At 42.4% G+C, this 6998-nt stretch overlaps 1 pseudogene; it reads right to left on the bottom strand.

The window, feature by feature from the left end:
* Window positions 1-535: 535 nt before the first annotated feature.
* LOC126932376 (prostaglandin reductase 1-like) lies at window positions 536-1687 on the bottom strand (annotated as a pseudogene).
* Between the last annotated feature and the right edge of the window lie 5311 nt (window positions 1688-6998).

The following is a 6998-nucleotide window of genomic DNA, read 5'->3' as shown; positions in this document are numbered from 1 at the left end:
ATTATGTAGTGCCCTTTTTTGTCTTTTTTTTAAATTTTATTTTATTTCACATTCCGGGATACATGTGCAGAATGTGTAGCTTTTTTTCATAGGTAAACATATGCCATGGTGGTTTGCTGCACCTATCAACCCATCACCTAGGTATTAAGCTGTACATGCATTAGCTATTTATCCTGATGCTCTCCTTTCTCCCACCCCCCATAGGCTCCAGTATGGGTTGTTCCCTTCCCTGTGTCCATGTTTTCTCATTGTTCAGCTTCCACTTATGAGTGAGAACATGCAGTGTTGAAAGTAAACTTTCAAACTCCAAAGCCATTATTTTCTACCACAACTCAGAAGAAGCTATAGTGAACAGTGAAGTGGCTTCTTGTTGTTGACTGTGAAATTTTCATCTTCCATCACTAATTACATACCACTTAAATACATTTTATTAGGTAGGTCCAACCCATTACAAGTACTACTTCTTAGACATTTAAAGTAGTATACAGTTTTGCTAAATGGTGAAAAATTAAGTAATCACCTGAATGGCCTTCAGATTCCATGTGTCATTTTTTTCATGTTTTCACTATTGTTTTCCCCAAATTATTTCCTTTCAGCATTCCCATAAATGCAGCTGGCATGTTTTCAAATCCTTCAATGATGTATTCCTGGTACTGGATTTTCCCCTCTGAGACCCATTTCAGCAAGTCCTTTAGAGCTTTTTGGTGGGCATCTCCTTGCCAACAGGTCACGATGAACCCTTCCATGTGAAGCTCCTGATAGATAACAATCTCTGGGGTTGGGCCTGGGGGAAGTGGGCTGGTGCCACCATGCCTGGCTCATTTTTGTATTTTTAGTAGAGAAGGGGGTTTCACCATGTTGGCCAGGCCGGTCTCAAACTCCTGACCTCAGGTGATCCACCTGCCTCAGCCTCCCAAAGTGTTGGGATTACAGGCATTATATGTAGATATGTATATGTTATATGCAGAGATAACTCTATATATGGGAATTCTTCCAAATTTCTTCATCTGGGAGATAACAGTGTTTGAAAACTTTCCACTTACATTATCAAAATAACAATTGTAACCATCAGGAGAGGCTTTCTTCAAAGTTTCTTCAAAGACTCTACTGTCTTGTAGTTAAAGACAACATCAAATCCAAGCTTTTTAAGGTAGGCAATCTTTTCGTCAGACCCTACTGCTCCAACAACTTTGCAGCCCTTGAGCTTTGCAATCTGCCCCAAAACAGAGCCCACAGCTCCAGCTGCTGCATTAACCATCACTGTTTCTCCACCCTTCACACCACAGACGTCAAGTAGGCCAAAGTAGGCAGTCAGGCCTGTCATGCTAACTGTCCCCAGAGCCAGAGACAGTGGTACTGTGTCAGGCCACTCTGTTGGCAGCTTTTCCAGATCTTTTCCATCAGAAATGGAGTGTGCTGTTCACCCTGAAGGAGCCAGTACAATGTTCCTGTTGGTAAGGCTGCGTTTTCACTTTCCACAAATCTGGCCACTTGCTGACCCATCATTGTATCACCTTCATTCTTTTGGCTGCCACTCTCATGTAAGGGTCCACAGTGAGGAACAAAGCTTCAAGCAGGACCTCTCTATTTTTAAGGGTGAGAGCTCAGCGATCTTCAGCTCAAAGTCACCATTAGTAGGATTGCCAACAAAGTGCTTCTTCAGGGTCCATCTCTTAGCATGAACCATCCTGAAGCTCAGGAGCCCGAGGATCCCACTGTCTGGGGATGGCGGCTGGGACTGCCTTCTTTGTCTTTTTTGATCTTTGTTGGTTTGAAGTCTGTTTTGTCAGAGACTAGGATTGCGACCCCTCTTTTTTTTTTTTTTTTTTTTTTTTTTAATCTTTCCATTTGATTGGTAAATTTTACTCCATCCTTTTATTTTGAGCCAATGTGTGTCTTTGCATGTGAGATGGGTCTCCTAAATACAGCACACTGATGGGTTTTGACTCTTTATCCAATTTGCCAGTCTGTGTCTTTTAGTTGGAGCATTTAGCCCATTTGCATTTAAGGTTCATTTCTTTGTTTTGTTTTGGACAAGGTTTCACTCTTGTTGTCCAGGCTGGAGTGCAATGGCGTGATCTCGGCTCACTGTAACCTCTGCTTCCTGGGTTCAAGCAATTCTCCTGCCTAAGCCTCCCAAGTAGCTGGGCTTACAGGTGCCCACCACCATGTCCAGCTAATTTTTGTATTTTTAGTAGAGATGGCTTTCACCATGTTGGCCTGGCTGCTCTCAAACTCCTGACCTCAGGTGATCCACCTGCCTTGGCCTCCCAAAGTGCTGGGATTACAGGTGTGAGCCACCGCTCCCGGCCAAGGTTAGTATTGTTATGTGTGAATTTGATACTGTCATTGTGATGCTAGCTGCTTATTTTGCACACTAGTTGATGCAGTTTCTTCATAGTGTCTTGGTCTTTATATTTTGGTGTGTTTTTTGCAGTGACTGGTACTAGTTTTTCCTTTCCATATTTAGTGTCTCCTTCAGGAGCTCCTGCAAGGCAGGCCTGGTGGTGACAAAATCCCCAGCATTTGCTTGTCTGGAAAGGATTTTATTTCTCCTTCGCTTATGAAGCTTAGTTTGGTCAGCTATGAAACTCTGGGTTGGAAATTCTTTTCTTTAAGAATGTTTGATATTGGCTCCCAATCTCTTCTGGCTTATAGGGTTTCTGCTGAAAGGTCTGCTGTTAGTCTGATGGGCTTCCCTTTGTAGGTGACCTGACCTTTCTCTCTGGCTGGCCTTAACAATTTTTCCTTCATTTCACCTTGGTGAATCTGACATTTATGTGTCTTGGGGTTGATCTTCTCATGGAGTATCTTAGTGGTGTTCTCTGTATTTTCTGAATTTGCATGTTGGCCTGTCTTGCTAGGTTGGGGAAGTTCTCCTGGATGATATCCTGAAGTGTGTTTTCCAGTTTGTTTCCATTCTCCCCATCTCCTTCAGGTACTCCAGTCAATCATAGGCTTGGTCTTTTTACATAGTCCCATATTTCTTGGAGGCTTCATGTGCTCCTTTTCATTCTTTCTTTCTCTAATCTTTTCTGCATGCCTTATTTCAGCAAGGTGGTCTTCAAACTCTGATATCCTTTCTTCAACTTGGTCAATTTGGCTGTTGATTCTTGTCTATGCTTCACGAAGTTCTCATGCTGTGTTTTTCAGCTACATCAGGTCATTTATGTTCCTTTTTAAACTGGTTATTCTAGTTAGCAGGTCCTCTAATCTTTTATAAAGGTTTTTCACTTCTTTGCATTGGCTTAGATCATGGTCCTTTAGCTCAGCAGAGGTTTTTTTATTACCCATCTTCTGAAACCTACTTCTATCAATTCGTCCATCTCATCCTCTGTCCAATTCTGTGCCCTTGCTAGAGAGGCGTTGCGGTCATTTGAAGGAGAAGAGGCACATTGGCCTTTCGGGTTTTCAGCATTTTTTCATTGATTTTTTTCTTATCACCATGAGTTTGTCTAGTTTCGATCTTTGAAGCTGCTGACTCTTGGATGGGGTTTTTGTGGGGACTTTTTTTTGTTGTTGATGCTGTTGTTGTTGCTTTTGTTTTTCTTTCAATGGTAAGGTCCCTCTTCTGTAGGGCAGCTGCAGTTTGCTGGGGTTTCACTTCAGACCATATTCCTCTGGTTCGCTCCTGTGCCTGCAGATGTCACTCAAGAAGGCTGGAGAACAGCAAAGATAAGTGCCTCCTCCTTATTCTGGGACCTCTGACCTCAAGGGGCACCAGCCCGATGCCGATGCCAGTAGGATCACTCCTGTATCGGATGTCTGACAACCCCTGTTTGAGGGTCTCACCTCGTTGGGTGGCACAGGGAACAAGACCTGTTTAACCAAGCACTTTGTCCCTTGGTGGAGAGGGTGTGCTTTGCTGGGGGAAACCCACTCATCCGGGCTGCCGGGATTACTCCGAACTACCAGGAGGAAAGGCCCAGGGAGATCAGGGTCCTGTCCTGGAGTCTCCGGCTAGAGTTGTTAGAGTTCCTGCAGGGGGACCCCACCCAGGCCTGAAGAGGCACTCTGGCCACAGCCTGCCACACCCAGTGTGTTGAGCTGTTGGAAACACCTCTTGGGACCAAGCTGTCCTGCCTCACTGGCTCCAGCAGTGGAAAAGTGCAGCCTGGAGCTATAGAGATGGATGCCGCCCTTCTGCCACCCAGGGAGCTTAGTGTGATAAGCAGTTATGAGTCCCAGTGCTGGCTGCTGCCCCTTCCCCAAGGAGCTCAAATGGTGTAGACAGCAGGCAGCTGGAACTGTGGTGCTGGTCACCCCTCTTCCCTGTAACTTGGCAGGCTTAAGCAGATTCTAGCTGAGAGGAACCCTAGGCCCCAGTGGTGTGGGTTCGCGAGTGGGATCTTCCAATCCATGGATTGCACTGTTCCATGGAAAAAGCAGTTTCCCCAGCCGGGTAGCACTCTCACTTACCGCCGCCCTTGGCTTGGGGCGTGGGGTCTCCCCTGCCCCGTGTGGCTCTCGGGTGTGCAGTTGTACCACACTGCTCTTCCTTCCTCTCCGTGGATCATGCCAGCCGCTTAGTTCTGGTGAGAGATCCTGTATACCTTGTTTGCTGGTGCAGGATTCACACGCTATTATGGTTCTTTCGTTGGGAGCCTCTGATCGCTGCTGCTTCTAGTTGGCCATCTTGTCCCCCAACTTAGTATTCATTTCTGAGGGATAATTTCACTGGATAGAAAATTGTGGGTAGACAAGGGTTTTTTTTGTTTTGTTTTGTTGTTGTTTTTTTGCGGGGGGTTGTTCTGTTTTGTTATCAGTACTTAAAAGTCACTGTCCCATTGTTTTTATATTTAAGTAATTTCTTATAAGAAATCCATACTAATCTTTTTCCTATGTGTGTGCAATGTCTTTTTCTAGTTGTTCCGATATATGTAAAGTATCTTTTTTTAGTCAACCAGTTTTCTAGTTTTCAATAACTTGATTGTTGTATGCTTTGGAGTGGTTTGGGGTATATGTGTATGTGTGTCTCTTTCTTGAAGATTGGATTTTTTTATTCTCTGTTTTTATAGCTTTCAAAAAAATTAGAAACTGTTGAGCCATTATTTTTCTGCCCCAGTCTGTCTGATCTCTTTCTGAGACACCAAATATGTATATATCATGTGCTTTAATATCCCCACAAGTCACTGAGATTTTATCAGTCTTCTTTTTCTCTTTGATGCATTTTGGATATATTCTATTGCTATGTCTTTAGTATTTTCTTCTACAGTCTCTGACATGCCATTAGTCTTATCCAGTAAATTTTTTATCCTGGTGTTTTGTTACCTCTGGGAGTTCTACTGTGTCCATATTTATATCTTCCATTTATCTCATTATGTTCATGTTTATTTTATATTTTTGAACATATGATCATGTTTATAGTATCTGTTTTAACATCCTTATCTACTAGTTCTATCATCTTTTTCATTTCTGAGTCTGTTTCTATTGTCTGCACGTTCTCTGGGTGACACGGTTTGGCTGTGTCCCTATCCAAATCTCATCTTGAATTGTAACTCTCACAATTCCCACATGTCATAGGAGGAGCCTGGTGGGAAGTCACTGAATCATGGGGGTGGGTCTTTCCTGTGCTGTTCTCATGATAGTGAATAAATCTCACGAGATCTGATGGTTTTAAAAACAGAAGTTTCCCTGCACAAGCACTCTTCTCTTGACTGTTACCATGTGAGATGTGCCTTTCACCTTCCACCATGATTGTGAGGCCTCCAAAGCCAAGGGAGACTGTAAGTCCAATAAACCTCTTTCTTTTCTAAATTGCCCAGTCTCGGGTATGTCTTTATCAGCAGTGTGAAAACGGACTAATACACCTGGTTATGGGCCTTATTTTTCTGCCTGATGTTTAACACTTTTTATTAGAAGCTGGACATTGTAAATTATATATGGCTGGTTGCTGGATTTTTTTTTTTTTTTTGCATTAAAAAAAATAAAAGATTGTTGGATTTTGTTCTCTCCAGCAGTTAAATTACTTGTGGTGTTTTATTCTTTTGAAAGTTGTTTTTAAGTTCTTTCAGGGTAAGTCTATAGTCTTTATTCTAGGGCTAACTTGGACCCACTTCCAAGGCATGGCCTTCCTGGGTTCTCTACTAAATGCTCTGTATACTCAGTGTGGTCTGTTTATCTTTCCAGTCTGGCTGCTGGAAACTATAATAATCTCTAGCTCAGTGTGATATCTAGGAATATTTTTGTCTCCTTCCTAGCAGCTGTTTTTTTTTTTTTTCCAAGAAGCTGTTCTTGCCCAGCCTCACGGAGGTTTACCCTACCATTCACAGATTTCTATTGTTATTGATTCATAGAGACAACCATAGATATATCTGAAAGTCTTCCTCTCTTTCTCCCTCCTCTTGGTTACTCTATGCCAAAATCCAAGCCCCCTTGAACTGTGGTCTCTCCTTTACTTAACTCAACAGTTTGTCATGATTTGTTTGGGTTCCCTGCCGGTGCCACAGTCCAAAAATTGTCTGTGAGAATAAAGCTTTCGTGCCTAAGGCTCACTTTGTTTATTTCACTTCTTTCAGGTGTTATAGTTCTGAGCTTTCCATTTTCCAATGCTTAAAAGCGTTGTTCTTTTTTTCCTTGTTGTTTGTTTTATTGGTCCAGTTTTCTAATAGTCTATAGTGGAAGCATAATTCTGGACTCAATTACTTCCTCATGTCCAGAAGCAGAAGACGCTTTACAATCTGCAAGCTATTTCTCATAAAGCCCACCCAACAATTTTCACCTACCCATCATTAGCTATAACTTAGTGACATGGCCACTCTTAGCAGCAAACATAGCTGGAATGTGTCATTGTTTAACTGGATACATTACACACACACACTAACAAACATCAGGGTCTTGTTTCATACTGGGGAAGAATAGATACCATGCTGGCAACTAGCACTTTCTGCTACAACTTTGTTTATCTTGTTTTTATCCATTATAATCAAACTTCTAAATGGCTACAAAATGGTTTATGTAATATGGATGTATCATTTATTTAACCATTTATCCTCTGT

This window comes from Macaca thibetana, chromosome 1, assembly GCF_024542745.1.
Source record: "Macaca thibetana thibetana isolate TM-01 chromosome 1, ASM2454274v1, whole genome shotgun sequence".
NCBI classification, from domain to species: Eukaryota; Metazoa; Chordata; class Mammalia; order Primates; family Cercopithecidae; genus Macaca; species Macaca thibetana.
The sequence above is the reverse complement of the archived record's forward strand: the minus strand, read 5'-3'. Positions and strand labels throughout refer to the sequence as shown.